Genomic DNA, 18,742 nt, shown 5'->3' with positions numbered 1-18,742 from the left:
TTTTAATTAATAATTGTTTTCAAAATCTCAAGCACATTAACAACAATGTAAACAATATGACAATTCCACTTTCACTTCACCATCTAACAATTGTCTAGTAGGTACATATAGAGATGATACAATTAAACAAACTCTTAAGCTAGCAGTTTCTTATAGTGAAGTTAATTCAACTAGTTACCACATATTATAGTATTGCAGTTTATATAAAATACTTGGATCTATCAGTTTTTTATAGTAAGGTTAATTAACCAGTTCAGCAAATCTGTTCTTTTTGTGGTACATACAAAGTAGACAACAACGTCAGCACTTGAATGGTCTCGTTACAATCTAGATTACATTTGTAAAGTACACAGTACCAATTTCCCCCAATCTATTTAAAATGAATATATAAAACAGCTGCGTGCTCGCAAGAATAAAATAAAATATAACAAATTGCAGTGCATCCCTTTGCAAAACAACGAAACACAGTTTTGTTTTGTTTATTTTTTATGTGTATGTATGCATATCGAAACTAAATCCTATCTTAACAAGTTTCCTCATTTATAGCGACCACCTCTCGATGCCCATAGAAATGCTAGCCGCCAGGTAAAGCAAATCAGACTGCCCCTAACAGGCACACAGCAAGGTGACACTAATTCCTCAATACAGAGCATCTAGGTCTACGCTTCTTTGGAAGCTCGTGGAACCAAATCGCCGCCAGCATTTGGCTGTTTAATCTAGGGGTATGATTCTTGCTTCGGGTGCGCGAGTTCCCGGGTTCAAATCCCGGATGTGTCCGTGTTCAATATCTTGCATTACACTTTTCTAATTACGATGCATTGCCGGGAAGGCGCTCAATCACGTGACTGAAAAAGACTGACAAATCAGTCACCGAGAGCTCTGCTTGCCCACTCGTTAAATCAGGACTGCCATCTTTGTGTACACAGGGAATCAAATGCTTAAAAATTCAACAGAAGTCTCACATAACAGATTATAAAACCATTCATTTCACAGTTGCTGTACATCATACAGCAAATGACTATTTTGGTAACATATGTTTCATTTTTTTCATGCGCCCATGTGTGTCTAAAACAATCCGGCTGCAGTAAGTTTTATCAGATGGTTGTTTAATTTTAAATATTTGATTTTGCAGCGCATGTAACTGCAACGCCATTGTTATGTGGCAGGACGAACAACAGGACCATATCAATCCTTAGAATGTGATTAATCATTCAACTCACGCTTCCATACATATTTGCAGTTTTCCCGACAACGCATTATCAATGCATGATTCCAAATGAACACATTCGTTTGATGGGGCTTAATGTAGTGACTAATATCACCTCACAGATCATTATAACTCACAGTGATACTTTCAAAGTTATGCTTTTAAGACTATTAACCAGTAAGGCAAATTAGTTGGGGAATGTATTACGCTTTATTCCAATGTTAAATGAAAAAGTTCAAAAAAGACTTGCGTTGGCCGGGAATCGAACCCGGGTCAACTGCTTGGAAGGCAGCTATGCTCACCACTATACCACCAACGGCTCCGTTCTCAAAATCACCTTCAAAGATTGAATTAAGCCACTGTAACGTTGGCTGCTGGGACAGGTCCCGTCTTGCCTCTACTCGATAAGCGTTAATACAGCGACTGGTGTTTGTGGGAGATTTTTATGGTGTTTATAGATTGATTATTTCTGTAATTATTATTTCATACACAGCAGGCTGGTGTGCATCATGCCTGTACTAACACGATGAAGCAATTATTGTATTCTATTTTCTTTCAAAAAGGTGCATGCCATGAAGATGGCGTGTGAAAAAAACGAACAAGCTTCTCTGCCGTGTGAGGATTGCACCTGCCGTGACCCGGATTCGAACCGGGGTTGTTGCGGCCACAACGCAAAGTACTAACCACTATACGATCACGGCAAACTACCGAGAAGCTCGTGTTTGTTTTGTCAGCTGGGCACTCCGTGCTACACACACGGCAGAACAATTGCAGCAGGTCGCTGCTATGTGTTTTGTTTTATTGTTTTCATTAGGCTACTTTCATTTTTAGAATCTTTCGTTTCTTTCCCTGCGCCAATCAGAGGATGATCCCCCTTTACCTGGCTCATTTCAAAGGCTGGTTTTAAAGACAAGGGGGAGCGGAATAGGAAGCAGGATGTAAGGGAACGGGAGGCTCTCGTGACGGCGGCGGTATGGCTGGTCGGCAGCCTGTGCTATGGCGGTGTGTTTACAATGATTCCGTGTGTGGTGTCCGAGTAGCGGCAGTAGTATTGAAGTGTAGCAGGTCTTTATATACAGATAGCGAAATTTATGTTATTTTCACTACGCCACCGTGTGTTTATTGAGGACAAGGACCTCGAGTGGTTGGTTCCCGCACAAACTCTTTTATCCAGGAGACATCAAGCAATCATACTCCAAAAATAATCTTTACAAGTTTTAATTAATAATTGTTTTCAAAATCTCAAGCACATTAACAACAATGTAAACAATATGACAATTCCACTTTCACTTCACCATCTAACAATTGTCTAGTAGATACATATAGAGCTGATACAATTAAACAAACTCTTAATCTAGCAGTTTCTTATAGTGAAGTTAATTCAACTAGTTACCACATATTATAGTATTGCAGTTTATATAAAATACTTGGATCTATCAGTTTTTTATAGTAAGGTTAATTAACCAGTTCAGCAAATCTGTTCTTTTTGTGGTACATACAAAGTAGACAACAACGTCAGCACTTGAATGGTCTCGTTACAATCTAGATTACATTTGTAAAGTACACAGTACCAATTTCCCCCAATCTATTTAAAATGAATATATAAAACAGCTGCGTGCTCGCAAGAATAAAATAAAATATAACAAATTGCAGTGCATCCCTTTGCAAAACAACGAAACACAGTTTTGTTTTGTTTATTTTTATGTGTATGTATGCATATCGAAACTAAATCCTATCTTAACAAGTTTCCTCATTTATAGCGACCACCTCTCGATGCCCATAGAAATGCTAGCCGCCAGGTAAAGCAAATCAGACTGCCCCTAACAGGCACACAGCAAGTGACACAAATTCCTCAATACAGAGCATCTAGGTCTACGCTTCTTTGGAAGCTCGTGGAACCAAATCGCCGCCAGCATTTGGCTGTTTAATCTAGGGGTATGATTCTTGCTTCGGGTGCGCGAGTTCCCGGGTTCAAATCCCGGATGTGTCCGTGTTCAATATCTTGCATTCCACTTTTCTAATTACGATGCATTGCCGGGAAGGCGCTCAATCACGTGACTGAAAAAGACTGACAAATCAGTCACCGAGAGCTCTGCTTGCCCACTCGTTAAATCAGGACTGCCATCTTTGTGTACACAGGGAATCAAATGCTTAAAAATTCAACAGAAGTCTCACATAACAGATTATAAAACCATTCATTTCACAGTTGCAGTACATCATACAGCAAATGACTATTTTGGTAACATATGTTTCATTTTTTCATGCGCCCATGTGTGTCTAAAACAATCCGGCTGCAGTAAGTTTTATCAGATGGTTGTTTAATTTTAAATATTTGATTTTGCAGCGCATGTAACTGCAACGCCATTGTTATGTGGCAGGACGAACAACAGGACCATATCAATCCTTAGAATGTGATTAATCATTCAACTCACGCTTCCATACATATTTGCAGTTTTCCCGACAACGCATTATCAATGCATGATTCCAAATGAACACATTCGTTTGATGGGGATAATGTAGTGACTAATATCACCTCACAGATCATTATAACTCACAGTGATACTTTCAAAGTTATGCTTTTAAGACTATTAACCAGTAAGGCAAATTAGTTGGGGAATGTATTACGCTTTATTCCAGTGTTAAATGAAAAAGTTCAAAAAAGACTTGCGTTGGCCGGGAATCGAACCCGGGTCAACTGCTTGGAAGGCAGCTATGCTCACCACTATACCACCAACGCCTCCGTTCTCAAAATCACCTTCAAAGATTGAATTAAGCCACTGTAACGTTGGCTGCTGGGACAGGTCCCGTCTTGCCTCTACTCGATAAGCGTTAATACAGCGACTGGTGTTTGTGGGAGATTTTTATGGTGTTTATAGATTGATTATTTCTGTAATTATTATTTCATACACAGCAGGCTGGTGTGCATCATGCCTGTACTAACACGATGAAGCAATTATTGTATTCTATTTTCTTTCAAAAAGGTGCATGCCATGAAGATGGCGTGTGAAAAAAAAGAACAAGCTTCTCTGCCGTGTGAGGATTGCACCTGCCGTGACCCGGATTCGAACCGGGGTTTTTGCGGCCACAACGCAAAGTACTAACCACTATACGATCACGGCGAACTACCGAGAAGCTCGTGTTTGTTTTGTCAGCTGGGCACTCCGTGCTACACACACGGCAGAACAATTGCAGCAGGTCGCTGCTATGTGTTTTGTTTTATTGTTTTAATTAGGCTACTTTCATTTTTAGAATCTTTCGTTTCTTTCCCTGCGCCAATCAGAGGATGATTCCCCTTTACCTGGCTCATTTCAAAGGCTGGTTTAAAAGACAAGGGGGAGCGGAATAGGAAGCAGGATGTAAGGGAACGGGAGGCTCTCGTGACGGCGGCGGTATGGCTGGTCGGCAGCCTGTGCTATGGCGGTGTGTTTACAATGATTCCGTGTGTGGTGTCCGAGTAGCGGCAGTAGTATTGAAGTGTAGCAGGTCTTTACATACAGATAGCGAAATTTATGTTATTTTCACTACGCCACCGTGTGTTTATTGAGGACAAGGACCTCGAGTGGTTGGTTCCCGCACAAACTCTTTTATCCAGGAGAAATCAAGCAATCATACTCCAAAAATAATCTTTACAAGTTTTAATTAATAATTGTTTTCAAAATCTCAAGCACATTAACAACAATGTAAACAATATGACAATTCCACTTTCACTTCACCATCTAACAATTGTCTAGTAGGTACATATAGAGATGATACAATTAAACAAACTCTTAATCTAGCAGTTTCTTATAGTGAAGTTAATTCAACTAGTTACCACATATTATAGTATTGCAGTTTATATAAAATACTTGGATCTATCAGTTTTTTATAGTAAGGTTAATTAACCAGTTCAGCAAATCTGTTCTTTTTGTGGTACATACAAAGTAGACAACAACGTCAGCACTTGAATGGTCTCGTTACAATCTAGATTACATTTGTAAAGTACACAGTACCAATTTCCCCCAATCTATTTAAAATGAATATATAAAACAGCTGCGTGCTCGCAAGAATAAAATAAAATATAACAAATTGCAGTGCATCCCTTTGCAAAACAACGAAACACAGTTTTGTTTTGTTTATTTTTTATGTATGCATATCGAAACTAAATCCTATCTTAACAAGTTTCCTCATTTATAGCGACCACCTCTCGATGCCCATAGAAATGCTAGCCGCCAGGTAAAGCAAATCAGACTGCCCCTAACAGGCACACAGCAAGGTGACACTAATTCCTCAATACAGAGCATCTAGGTCTACGCTTCTTTGGAAGCTCGTGGAACCAAATCGCCGCCAGCATTTGGCTGTTTAATCTAGGGGTATGATTCTTGCTTCGGGTGCGCGAGTTCCCGGGTTCAAATCCCGGATGTGTCCGTGTTCAATATCTTGCATTCCACTTTTCTAATTACGATGCATTGCCGGGAAGGCGCTCAATCACGTGACTGAAAAAGACTGACAAATCAGTCACCGAGAGCTCTGCTTGCCCACTCGTTAAATCAGGACTGCCATCTTTGTGTACACAGGGAATCAAATGCTTAAAAATTCAACAGAAGTCTCACATAACAGATTATAAAACCATTCATTTCACAGTTGCTGTACATCATACAGCAAATGACTATTTTGGTAACATATGTTTCATTTTTTTCATGCGCCCATGTGTGTCTAAAACAATCCGGCTGCAGTAAGTTTTATCAGATGGTTGTTTAATTTTAAATATTTGATTTTGCAGCGCATGTAACTGCAACGCCATTGTTATGTGGCAGGACGAACAACAGGACCATATCAATCCTTAGAATGTGATTAATCATTCAACTCACGCTTCCATACATATTTGCAGTTTTCCCGACAACGCATTATCAATGCATGATTCCAAATGAACACATTCGTTTGATGGGGCTTAATGTAGTGACTAATATCACCTCACAGATCATTATAACTCACAGTGATACTTTCAAAGTTATGCTTTTAAGACTATTAACCAGTAAGGCAAATTAGTTGGGGAATGTATTACGCTTTATTCCAATGTTAAATGAAAAAGTTCAAAAAAGACTTGCGTTGGCCGGGAATCGAACCCGGGTCAACTGCTTGGAAGGCAGCTATGCTCACCACTATACCACCAACGCCTCCGTTCTCAAAATCACCTTCAAAGATTGAATTAAGCCACTGCAACGTTGGCTGCTGGGACAGGTCCCGTCTTGCCTCTACTCGATAAGCGTTAATACAGCGACTGGTGTTTGTGGGAGATTTTTATGGTGTTTATAGATTGATTATTTCTGTAATTATTATTTCATACACAGCAGGCTGGTGTGCATCATGCCTGTACTAACACGATGAAGCAATTATTGTATTCTATTTTCTTTCAAAAAGGTGCATGCCATGAAGATGGCGTGTGAAAAAAACGAACAAGCTTCTCTGCCGTGTGAGGATTGCACCTGCCGTGACCCGGATTCGAACCGGGGTTGTTGCGGCCACAACGCAAAGTACTAACCACTATACGATCACGGCGAACTACCGAGAAGCTCGTGTTTGTTTTGTCAGCTGGGCACTCCGTGCTACACACACGGCAGAACAATTGCAGCAGGTCGCTGCTATGTGTTTTGTTTTATTGTTTTAATTAGGCTACTTTCATTTTTAGAATCTTTCGTTTCTTTCCCTGCGCCAATCAGAGGATGATTCCCCTTTACCTGGCTCATTTCAAAGGCTGGTTTAAAAGACAAGGGGGAGCGGAATAGGAAGCAGGATGTAAGGGAACGGGAGGCTCTCGTGACGGCGGCGGTATGGCTGGTCGGCAGCCTGTGCTATGGCGGTGTGTTTACAATGATTCCGTGTGTGGTGTCCGAGTAGCGGCAGTAGTATTGAAGTGTAGCAGGTCTTTATATACAGATAGCGAAATTTATGTTATTTTCACTACGCCAACGTGTGTTTATTGAGGACAAGGACCTCGAGTGGTTGGTTCCCGCACAAACTCTTTTATCCAGGAGAAATCAAGCAATCATACTCCAAAAATAATCTTTACAAGTTTTAATTAATAATTGTTTTCAAAATCTCAAGCACATTAACAACAATGTAAACAATATGACAATTCCACTTTCACTTCACCATCTAACAATTGTCTAGTAGGTACATATAGAGATGATACAATTAAACAAACTCTTAATCTAGCAGTTTCTTATAGTGAAGTTAATTCAACTAGTTACCACATATTATAGTATTGCAGTTTATATAAAATACTTGGATCTATCAGTTTTTTATAGTAAGGTTAATTAACCAGTTCAGCAAATCTGTTCTTTTTGTGGTACATACAAAGTAGACAACAACGTCAGCACTTGAATGGTCTCGTTACAATCTAGATTACATTTGTAAAGTACACAGTACCAATTTCCCCCAATCTATTTAAAATGAATATATAAAACAGCTGCGTGCTCGCAAGAATAAAATAAAATATAACAAATTGCAGTGCATCCCTTTGCAAAACAACGAAACACAGTTTTGTTTTGTTTATTTTTTATGTATGCATATCGAAACTAAATCCTATCTTAACAAGTTTCCTCATTTATAGCGACCACCTCTCGATGCCCATAGAAATGCTAGCCACCAGGTAAAGCAAATCAGACTGCCCCTAACAGGCACACAGCAAGGTGACACTAATTCCTCAATACAGAGCATCTAGGTCTACGCTTCTTTGGAAGCTCGTGGAACCAAATCGCCGCCAGCATTTGGCTGTTTAATCTAGGGGTATGATTCTTGCTTCGGGTGCGCGAGTTCCCGGGTTCAAATCCCGGATGTGTCCGTGTTCAATATCTTGCATTCCACTTTTCTAATTACGATGCATTGCCGGGAAGGCGCTCAATCACGTGACTGAAAAAGACTGACAAATCAGTCACCGAGAGCTCTGCTTGCCCACTCGTTAAATCAGGACTGCCATCTTTGTGTACACAGGGAATCAAATGCTTAAAAATTCAACAGAAGTCTCACATAACAGATTATAAAACCATTCATTTCACAGTTGCTGTACATCATACAGCAAATGACTATTTTGGTAACATATGTTTCATTTTTTTCATGCGCCCATGTGTGTCTAAAACAATCCGGCTGCAGTAAGTTTTATCAGATGGTTGTTTAATTTTAAATATTTGATTTTGCAGCGCATGTAACTGCAACGCCATTGTTATGTGGCAGGACGAACAACAGGACCATATCAATCCTTAGAATGTGATTAATCATTCAACTCACGCTTCCATACATATTTGCAGTTTTCCCGACAACGCATTATCAATGCATGATTCCAAATGAACACATTCGTTTGATGGGGCTTAATGTAGTGACTAATATCACCTCACAGATCATTATAACTCACAGTGATACTTTCAAAGTTATGCTTTTAAGACTATTAACCAGTAAGGCAAATTAGTTGGGGAATGTATTACGCTTTATTCCAATGTTAAATGAAAAAGTTCAAAAAAGACTTGCGTTGGCCGGGAATCGAACCCGGGTCAACTGCTTGGAAGGCAGCTATGCTCACCACTATACCACCAACTCCTCCGTTCTCAAAATCACCTTCAAAGATTGAATTAAGCCACTGTAACGTTGGCTGCTGGGACAGGTCCCGTCTTGCCTCTACTCGATAAGCGTTAATACAGCGACTGGTGTTTGTGGGAGATTTTTATGGTGTTTATAGATTGATTATTTCTGTAATTATTATTTCATACACAGCAGGCTGGTGTGCATCATGCCTGTACTAACACGATGAAGCAATTATTGTATTCTATTTTCTTTCAAAAAGGTGCATGCCATGAAGATGGCGTGTGAAAAAAAAAGAACAAGCTTCTCTGCCGTGTGAGGATTGCACCTGCCGTGACCCGGATTCGAACCGGGGTTGTTGCGGCCACAACGCAAAGTACTAACCACTATACGATCACGGCGAACTACCGAGAAGCTCGTGTTTGTTTTGTCAGCTGGGCACTCCGTGCTACACACACGGCAGAACAATTGCAGCAGGTCGCTGCTATGTGTTTTGTTTTATTGTTTTAATTAGGCTACTTTCATTTTTAGAATCTTTCGTTTCTTTCCCTGCGCCAATCAGAGGATGATTCCCCTTTACCTGGCTCATTTCAAAGGCTGGTTTTAAAGACAAGGGGGAGCGGAATAGGAAGCAGGATGTAAGGGAACGGGAGGCTCTCGTGACGGCGGCGGTATGGCTGGTCGGCAGCCTGTGCTATGGCGGTGTGTTTACAATGATTCCGTGTGTGGTGTCCGAGTAGCGGCAGTAGTATTGAAGTGTAGCAGGTCTTTACATACAGATAGCGAAATTTATGTTATTTTCACTACGCCACCGTGTGTTTATTGAGGACAAGGACCTCGAGTGGTTGGTTCCCGCACAAACTCTTTTATCCAGGAGAAATCAAGCAATCATACTCCAAAAATAATCTTTACAAGTTTTAATTAATAATTGTTTTCAAAATCTCAAGCACATTAACAACAATGTAAACAATATGACAATTCCACTTTCACTTCACCATCTAACAATTGTCTAGTAGGTACATATAGAGATGATACAATTAAACAAACTCTTAATCTAGCAGTTTCTTATAGTGAAGTTAATTCAACTAGTTACCACATATTATAGTATTGCAGTTTATATAAAATACTTGGATCTATCAGTTTTTTATAGTAAGGTTAATTAACCAGTTCAGCAAATCTGTTCTTTTTGTGGTACATACAAAGTAGACAACAACGTCAGCACTTGAATGGTCTCGTTACAATCTAGATTACATTTGTAAAGTACACAGTACCAATTTCCCCCAATCTATTTAAAATGAATATATAAAACAGCTGCGTGCTCGCAAGAATAAAATAAAATATAACAAATTGCAGTGCATCCCTTTGCAAAACAACGAAACACAGTTTTGTTTTGTTTATTTTTTATGTATGCATATCGAAACTAAATCCTATCTTAACAAGTTTCCTCATTTATAGCGACCACCTCTCGATGCCCATAGAAATGCTAGCCGCCAGGTAAAGCAAATCAGACTGCCCCTAACAGGCACACAGCAAGGTGACACTAATTCCTCAATACAGAGCATCTAGGTCTACGCTTCTTTGGAAGCTCGTGGAACCAAATCGCCGCCAGCATTTGGCTGTTTAATCTAGGGGTATGATTCTTGCTTCGGGTGCGCGAGTTCCCGGGTTCAAATCCCGGATGTGTCCGTGTTCAATATCTTGCATTCCACTTTTCTAATTACGATGCATTGCCGGGAAGGCGCTCAATCACGTGACTGAAAAAGACTGACAAATCAGTCACCGAGAGCTCTGCTTGCCCACTCGTTAAATCAGGACTGCCATCTTTGTGTACACAGGGAATCAAATGCTTAAAAATTCAACAGAAGTCTCACATAACAGATTATAAAACCATTCATTTCACAGTTGCTGTACATCATACAGCAAATGACTATTTTGGTAACATATGTTTCATTTTTTTCATGCGCCCATGTGTGTCTAAAACAATCCGGCTGCAGTAAGTTTTATCAGATGGTTGTTTAATTTTAAATATTTGATTTTGCAGCGCATGTAACTGCAACGCCATTGTTATGTGGCAGGACGAACAACAGGACCATATCAATCCTTAGAATGTGATTAATCATTCAACTCACGCTTCCATACATATTTGCAGTTTTCCCGACAACGCATTATCAATGCATGATTCCAAATGAACACATTCGTTTGATGGGGCTTAATGTAGTGACTAATATCACCTCACAGATCATTATAACTCACAGTGATACTTTCAAAGTTATGCTTTTAAGACTATTAACCAGTAAGGCAAATTAGTTGGGGAATGTATTACGCTTTATTCCAATGTTAAATGAAAAAGTTCAAAAAAGACTTGCGTTGGCCGGGAATCGAACCCGGGTCAACTGCTTGGAAGGCAGCTATGCTCACCACTATACCACCAACTCCTCCGTTCTCAAAATCACCTTCAAAGATTGAATTAAGCCACTGTAACGTTGGCTGCTGGGACAGGTCCCGTCTTGCCTCTACTCGATAAGCGTTAATACAGCGACTGGTGTTTGTGGGAGATTTTTATGGTGTTTATAGATTGATTATTTCTGTAATTATTATTTCATACACAGCAGGCTGGTGTGCATCATGCCTGTACTAACACGATGAAGCAATTATTGTATTCTATTTTTTTTCAAAAAGGTGCATGCCATGAAGATGGCGTGTGAAAAAAAAGAACAAGCTTCTCTGCCGTGTGAGGATTGCACCTGCCGTGACCCGGATACGATCCGGGGTTGTTGCGGCCACAACGCAAAGTACTAACCACTATACGATCACGGCGAACTACCGAGAAGCTCGTGTTTGTTTTGTCAGCTGGGCACTCCGTGCTACACACACGGCAGAACAATTGCAGCAGGTCGCTGCTATGTGTTTTGTTTTATTGTTTTAATTAGGCTACTTTCATTTTTAGAATCTTTCGTTTCTTTCCCTGCGCCAATCAGAGGATGATTCCCCTTTACCTGGCTCATTTCAAAGGCTGGTTTTAAAGACAAGGGGGAGCGGAATAGGAAGCAGGATGTAAGGGAATGGGAGGCTCTCGTGACGGCGGCGTTATGGCTGGTCGGCAGCCTGTGCTATGGCGGTGTGTTTACAATGATTCCGTGTGTGGTGTCCGAGTAGCGGCAGTAGTATTGAAGTGTAGCAGGTCTTTATATACAGATAGCGAAATTTATGTTATTTTCACTACGCCACCGTGTGTTTATTGAGGACAAGGACCTCGAGTGGTTGGTTCCCGCACAAACTCTTTTATCCAGGAGAAATCAAGCAATCATACTCCAAAAATAATCTTTACAAGTTTTAATTAATAATTGTTTTCAAAATCTCAAGCACATTAACAACAATGTAAACAATATGACAATTCCACTTTCACTTCACCATCTAACAATTGTCTAGTAGGTACATATAGAGATGATACAATTAAACAAACTCTTAAGCTAGCAGTTTCTTATAGTGAAGTTAATTCAACTAGTTACCACATATTATAGTATTGCAGTTTATATAAAATACTTGGATCTATCAGTTTTTTATAGTAAGGTTAATTAACCAGTTCAGCAAATCTGTTCTTTTTGTGGTACATACAAAGTAGACAACAACGTCAGCACTTGAATGGTCTCGTTACAATCTAGATTACATTTGTAAAGTACACAGTACCAATTTCCCCCAATCTATTTAAAATGAATATATAAAACAGCTGCGTGCTCGCAAGAATAAAATAAAATATAACAAATTGCAGTGCATCCCTTTGCAAAACAACGAAACACAGTTTTGTTTTGTTTATTTTTTATGTGTATGTATGCATATCGAAACTAAATCCTATCTTAACAAGTTTCCTCATTTATAGCGACCACCTCTCGATGCCCATAGAAATGCTAGCCGCCAGGTAAAGCAAATCAGACTGCCCCTAACAGGCACACAGCAAGGTGACACTAATTCCTCAATACAGAGCATCTAGGTCTACGCTTCTTTGGAAGCTCGTGGAACCAAATCGCCGCCAGCATTTGGCTGTTTAATCTAGGGGTATGATTCTTGCTTCGGGTGCGCGAGTTCCCGGGTTCAAATCCCGGATGTGTCCGTGTTCAATATCTTGCATTACACTTTTCTAATTACGATGCATTGCCGGGAAGGCGCTCAATCACGTGACTGAAAAAGACTGACAAATCAGTCACCGAGAGCTCTGCTTGCCCACTCGTTAAATCAGGACTGCCATCTTTGTGTACACAGGGAATCAAATGCTTAAAAATTCAACAGAAGTCTCACATAACAGATTATAAAACCATTCATTTCACAGTTGCTGTACATCATACAGCAATGACTATTTTGGTAACATATGTTTGATTTTTTTCATGCGCCCATGTGTGTCTAAAACAATCCGGCTGCAGTAAGTTTTATCAGATGGTTGTTTAATTTTAAATATTTGATTTTGCAGCGCATGTAACTGCAACGCCATTGTTATGTGGCAGGACGAACAACAGGACCATATCAATCCTTAGAATGTGATTAATCATTCAACTCACGCTTCCATACATATTTGCAGTTTTCCCAACAACGCATTATCAATGCATGATTCCAAATGAACACATTCGTTTGATGGGGCTTAATGTAGTGACTAATATCACCTCACAGATCATTATAACTCACAGTGATACTTTCAAAGTTATGCTTTTAAGACTATTAACCAGTAAGGCAAATTAGTTGGGGAATGTATTACGCTTTATTCCAATGTTAAATGAAAAAGTTCAAAAAAGACTTGCGTTGGCCGGGAATCGAACCCGGGTCAACTGCTTGGAAGGCAGCTATGCTCACCACTATACCACCAACGGCTCCGTTCTCAAAATCACCTTCAAAGATTGAATTAAGCCACTGTAACGTTGGCTGCTGGGACAGGTCCCGTCTTGCCTCTACTCGATAAGCGTTAATACAGCGACTGGTGTTTGTGGGAGATTTTTATGGTGTTTATAGATTGATTATTTCTGTAATTATTATTTCATACACAGCAGGCTGGTGTGCATCATGCCTGTACTAACACGATGAAGCAATTATTGTATTCTATTTTCTTTCAAAAAGGTGCATGCCATGAAGATGGCGTGTGAAAAAAACGAACAAGCTTCTCTGCCGTGTGAGGATTGCACCTGCCGTGACCCGGATTCGAACCGGGGTTGTTGCGGCCACAACGCAAAGTACTAACCACTATACGATCACGGCAAACTACCGAGAAGCTCGTGTTTGTTTTGTCAGCTGGGCACTCCGTGCTACACACACGGCAGAACAATTGCAGCAGGTCGCTGCTATGTGTTTTGTTTTATTGTTTTCATTAGGCTACTTTCATTTTTAGAATCTTTCGTTTCTTTCCTTGCGCCAATCAGAGGATGATCCCCCTTTACCTGGCTCATTTCAAAGGCTGGTTTTAAAGACAAGGGGGAGCGGAATAGGAAGCAGGATGTAAGGGAACGGGAGGCTCTCGTGACGGCGGCGGTATGGCTGGTCGGCAGCCTGTGCTATGGCGGTGTGTTTACAATGATTCCGTGTGTGGTGTCCGAGTAGCGGCAGTAGTATTGAAGTGTAGCAGGTCTTTATATACAGATAGCGAAATTTATGTTATTTTCACTACGCCACCGTGTGTTTATTGAGGACAAGGACCTCGAGTGGTTGGTTCCCGCACAAACTCTTTTATCCAGGAGAAACCAAGCAATCATACTCCAAAAATAATCTTTACAAGTTTTAATTAATAATTGTTTTCAAAATCTCAAGCACATTAACAACAATGTAAACAATATGACAATTCCACTTTCACTTCACCATCTAACAATTGTCTAGTAGGTACATATAGAGCTGATACAATTAAACAAACTCTTAATCTAGCAGTTTCTTATAGTGAAGTTAATTCAACTAGTTACCACATATTATAGTATTGCAGTTTATATAAAATACTTGGATCTATCAGTTTTTTATAGTAAGGTTAATTAACCAGTTCAGCAAATCTGTTCTTTTTGTGGTACATACAAAGTAGACAACAACGTCAGCACTTGAATGGTCTCGTTACAATCTAGATTACATTTGTAAAGTACACAGTACCAATTTCCCCCAATCTATTTAAAATGAATATATAAAACAGCTGCGTGCTCGCAAGAATAAAATAAAATATAACAAATTGCAGTGCATCCCTTTGCAAAACAACGAAACACAGTTTTGTTTTGTTTATTTTTATGTGTATGTATGCATATCGAAACTAAATCCTATCTTAACAAGTTTCCTCATTTATAGCGACCACCTCTCGATGCCCATAGAAATGCTAGCCGCCAGGTAAAGCAAATCAGACTGCCCCTAACAGGCACACAGCAAGGTGACACTAATTCCTCAATACAGAGCATCTAGGTCTACGCTTCTTTGGAAGCTCGTGGAACCAAATCGCCGCCAGCATTTGGCTGTTTAATCTAGGGGTATGATTCTTGCTTCGGGTGCGCGAGTTCCCGGGTTCAAATCCCGGATGTGTCCGTGTTCAATATCTTGCATTACACTTTTCTAATTACGATGCATTGCCGGGAAGGCGCTCAATCACGTGACTGAAAAAGACTGAAAAATCAGTCACCGAGAGCTCTGCTTGCCCACTCGTTAAATCAGGACTGCCATCTTTGTGTACACAGGGAATCAAATGCTTAAAAATTCAACAGAAGTCTCACATAACAGATTATAAAACCATTCATTTCACAGTTGCTGTACATCATACAGCAATGACTATTTTGGTAACATATGTTTGATTTTTTTCATGCGCCCATGTGTGTCTAAAACAATCCGGCTGCAGTAAGTTTTATCAGATGGTTGTTTAATTTTAAATATTTGATTTTGCAGCGCATGTAACTGCAACGCCATTGTTATGTGGCAGGACGAACAACAGGACCATATCAATCCTTTGAATGTGATTAATCATTCAACTCACGCTTCCATACATATTTGCAGTTTTCCCGACAACGCATTATCAATGCATGATTCCAAATGAACACATTCGTTTGATGGGGCTTAATGTAGTGACTAATATCACCTCACAGATCATTATAACTCACAGTGATACTTTCAAAGTTATGCTTTTAAGACTATTAACCAGTAAGGCAAATTAGTTGGGGAATGTATTACGCTTTATTCCAATGTTAAATGAAAAAGTTCAAAAAAGACTTGCGTTGGCCGGGAATCGAACCCGGGTCAACTGCTTGGAAGGCAGCTATGCTCACCACTATACCACCAACGCCTCCGTTCTCAAAATCACCTTCAAAGATTGAATTAAGCCACTGTAACGTTGGCTGCTGGGACAGGTCCCGTCTTGCCTCTACTCGATAAGCGTTAATACAGCGACTGGTGTTTGTGGGAGATTTTTATGGTGTTTATAGATTGATTATTTCTGTAATTATTATTTCGTACACAGCAGGCTGGTGTGCATCATGCCTGTACTAACACGATGAAGCAATTATTGTATTCTATTTTTTTTCAAAAAGGTGCATGCCATGAAGATGGCGTGTGAAAAAAAAGAACAAGCTTCTCTGCCGTGTGAGGATTGCACCTGCCGTGACCCGGATACGATCCGGGGTTGTTGCGGCCACAACGCAAAGTACTAACCACTATACGATCACGGCGAACTACCGAGAAGCTCGTGTTTGTTTTGTCAGCTGGGCACTCCGTGCTACACACACGGCAGAACAATTGCAGCAGGTCGCTGCTATGTGTTTTGTTTTATTGTTTTAATTAGGCTACTTTCATTTTTAGAATCTTTCGTTTCTTTCCCTGCGCCAATCAGAGGATGATTCCCCTTTACCTGGCTCATTTCAAAGGCTGGTTTTAAAGACAAGGGGGAGCGGAATAGGAAGCAGGATGTAAGGGAATGGGAGGCTCTCGTGACGGCGGCGTTATGGCTGGTCGGCAGCCTGTGCTATGGCGGTGTGTTTACAATGATTCCGTGTGTGGTGTCCGAGTAGCGGCAGTAGTATTGAAGTGTAGCAGGTCTTTATATACAGATAGCGAAATTTATGTTATTTTCACTACGCCACCGTGTGTTTATTGAGGACAAGGACCTCGAGTGGTTGGTTCCCGCACAAACTCTTTTATCCAGGAGAAATCAAGCAATCATACTCCAAAAATAATCTTTACAAGTTTTAATTAATAATTGTTTTCAAAATCTCAAGCACATTAACAACAATGTAAACAATATGACAATTCCACTTTCACTTCACCATCTAACAATTGTCTAGTAGGTACATATAGAGATGATACAATTAAACAAACTCTTAAGCTAGCAGTTTCTTATAGTGAAGTTAATTCAACTAGTTACCACATATTATAGTATTGCAGTTTATATAAAATACTTGGATCTATCAGTTTTTTATAGTAAGGTTAATTAACCAGTTCAGCAAATCTGTTCTTTTTGTGGTACATACAAAGTAGACAACAACGTCAGCACTTGAATGGTCTCGTTACAATCTAGATTACATTTGTAAAGTACACAGTACCAATTTCCCCCAATCTATTTAAAATGAATATATAAAACAGCTGCGTGCTCGCAAGAATAAAATAAAATATAACAAATTGCAGTGCATCCCTTTGCAAAACAACGAAACACAGTTTTGTTTTGTTTATTTTTTATGTGTATGTATGCATATCGAAACTAAATCCTATCTTAACAAGTTTCCTCATTTATAGCGACCACCTCTCGATGCCCATAGAAATGCTAGCCGCCAGGTAAAGCAAATCAGACTGCCCCTAACAGGCACACAGCAAGGTGACACTAATTCCTCAATACAGAGCATCTAGGTCTACGCTTCTTTGGAAGCTCGTGGAACCAAATCGCCGCCAGCATTTGGCTGTTTAATCTAGGGGTATGATTCTTGCTTCGGGTGCGCGAGTTCCCGGGTTCAAATCCCGGATGTGTCCGTGTTCAATATCTTGCATTACACTTTTCTAATTACGATGCATTGCCGGGAAGGCGCTCAATCACGTGACTGAAAAAGACTGACAAATCAGTCACCGAGAGCTCTGCTTGCCCACTCGTTAAATCAGGACTGCCATCTTTGTGTACACAGGGAATCAAATGCTTAAAAATTCAACAGAAGTCTCACATAACAGATTATAAAACCATTCATTTCACAGTTGCTGTACATCATACAGCAATGACTATTTTGGTAACATATGTTTGATTTTTTTCATGCGCCCATGTGTGTCTAAAACAATCCGGCTGCAGTAAGTTTTATCAGATGGTTGTTTAATTTTAAATATTTGATTTTGCAGCGCATGTAACTGCAACGCCATTGTTATGTGGCAGGACGAACAACAGGACCATATCAATCCTTAGAATGTGATTAATCATTCAACTCACGCTTCCATACATATTTGCAGTTTTCCCAACAACGCATTATCAATGCATGATTCCAAATGAACACATTCGTTTGATGGGGCTTAATGTAGTGACTAATATCACCTCACAGATCATTATAACTCACAGTGATACTTTCAAAGTTATGCTTTTAAGACTATTAACCAGTAAGGCAAATTAGTTGGGGAATGTATTACGCTTTATTCCAATGTTAAATGAAAAAGTTCAAAAAAGACTTGCGTTGGCCGGGAATCGAACCCGGGTCAACTGCTTGGAAGGCAGCTATGCTCACCACTATACCACCAACGGCTCCGTTCTCAAAATCACCTTCAAAGATTGAATTAAGCCACTGTAACGTTGGCTGCTGGGACAGGTCCCGTCTTGCCTCTACTCGATAAGCGTTAATACAGCGACTGGTGTTTGTGGGAGATTTTTATGGTGTTTATAGATTGATTATTTCTGTAATTATTATTTCATACACAGCAGGCTGGTGTGCATCATGCCTGTACTAACACGATGAAGCAATTATTGTATTCTATTTTCTTTCAAAAAGGTGCATGCCATGAAGATGGCGTGTGAAAAAAACGAACAAGCTT

The 18,742-nt window shown here is 40.0% G+C and overlaps 13 non-coding genes across 13 annotated transcripts; all 13 read right to left on the bottom strand.

The window, feature by feature from the left end:
* Nucleotides 1–1,454: 1,454 nt before the first annotated feature.
* Nucleotides 1,455–1,527, bottom strand: trnag-ucc (transfer RNA glycine (anticodon UCC)). Its single transcript has one exon. It is a non-coding gene; the product is annotated as a tRNA-Gly (tRNA).
* A 309-nt stretch (nt 1,528–1,836) lies between these two features.
* trnah-gug (transfer RNA histidin (anticodon GUG)) lies at nt 1,837–1,908 on the bottom strand. Its single transcript has one exon. It is a non-coding gene; the product is annotated as a tRNA-His (tRNA).
* A 1,964-nt stretch (nt 1,909–3,872) lies between these two features.
* Nucleotides 3,873–3,944, bottom strand: trnag-ucc (transfer RNA glycine (anticodon UCC)). The gene has a single exon. It is a non-coding gene; the product is annotated as a tRNA-Gly (tRNA).
* A 310-nt stretch (nt 3,945–4,254) lies between these two features.
* Nucleotides 4,255–4,326, bottom strand: trnah-gug (transfer RNA histidin (anticodon GUG)). The gene has a single exon. It is a non-coding gene; the product is annotated as a tRNA-His (tRNA).
* A 1,962-nt stretch (nt 4,327–6,288) lies between these two features.
* trnag-ucc (transfer RNA glycine (anticodon UCC)) lies at nt 6,289–6,360 on the bottom strand. The gene has a single exon. It is a non-coding gene; the product is annotated as a tRNA-Gly (tRNA).
* A 310-nt stretch (nt 6,361–6,670) lies between these two features.
* On the bottom strand, nt 6,671–6,742 carry trnah-gug (transfer RNA histidin (anticodon GUG)). Its single transcript has one exon. It is a non-coding gene; the product is annotated as a tRNA-His (tRNA).
* Nucleotides 6,743–8,704: 1,962 nt separating this feature from the next.
* Nucleotides 8,705–8,776, bottom strand: trnag-ucc (transfer RNA glycine (anticodon UCC)). Its single transcript has one exon. It is a non-coding gene; the product is annotated as a tRNA-Gly (tRNA).
* A 311-nt stretch (nt 8,777–9,087) lies between these two features.
* On the bottom strand, nt 9,088–9,159 carry trnah-gug (transfer RNA histidin (anticodon GUG)). The gene has a single exon. It is a non-coding gene; the product is annotated as a tRNA-His (tRNA).
* Nucleotides 9,160–11,121: 1,962 nt separating this feature from the next.
* Nucleotides 11,122–11,193, bottom strand: trnag-ucc (transfer RNA glycine (anticodon UCC)). Its single transcript has one exon. It is a non-coding gene; the product is annotated as a tRNA-Gly (tRNA).
* A 2,349-nt stretch (nt 11,194–13,542) lies between these two features.
* On the bottom strand, nt 13,543–13,615 carry trnag-ucc (transfer RNA glycine (anticodon UCC)). The gene has a single exon. It is a non-coding gene; the product is annotated as a tRNA-Gly (tRNA).
* Nucleotides 13,616–13,924: 309 nt separating this feature from the next.
* Nucleotides 13,925–13,996, bottom strand: trnah-gug (transfer RNA histidin (anticodon GUG)). The gene has a single exon. It is a non-coding gene; the product is annotated as a tRNA-His (tRNA).
* Nucleotides 13,997–15,962: 1,966 nt separating this feature from the next.
* trnag-ucc (transfer RNA glycine (anticodon UCC)) lies at nt 15,963–16,034 on the bottom strand. The gene has a single exon. It is a non-coding gene; the product is annotated as a tRNA-Gly (tRNA).
* A 2,349-nt stretch (nt 16,035–18,383) lies between these two features.
* trnag-ucc (transfer RNA glycine (anticodon UCC)) lies at nt 18,384–18,456 on the bottom strand. The gene has a single exon. It is a non-coding gene; the product is annotated as a tRNA-Gly (tRNA).
* Between the last annotated feature and the right edge of the window lie 286 nt (nt 18,457–18,742).

Source organism: Acipenser ruthenus, chromosome 48 (assembly GCF_902713425.1).
Source record: "Acipenser ruthenus chromosome 48, fAciRut3.2 maternal haplotype, whole genome shotgun sequence".
Lineage (NCBI taxonomy): Eukaryota > Metazoa > Chordata > Actinopteri > Acipenseriformes > Acipenseridae > Acipenser > Acipenser ruthenus.
The sequence above is the reverse complement of the archived record's forward strand: the minus strand, read 5'-3'. Positions and strand labels throughout refer to the sequence as shown.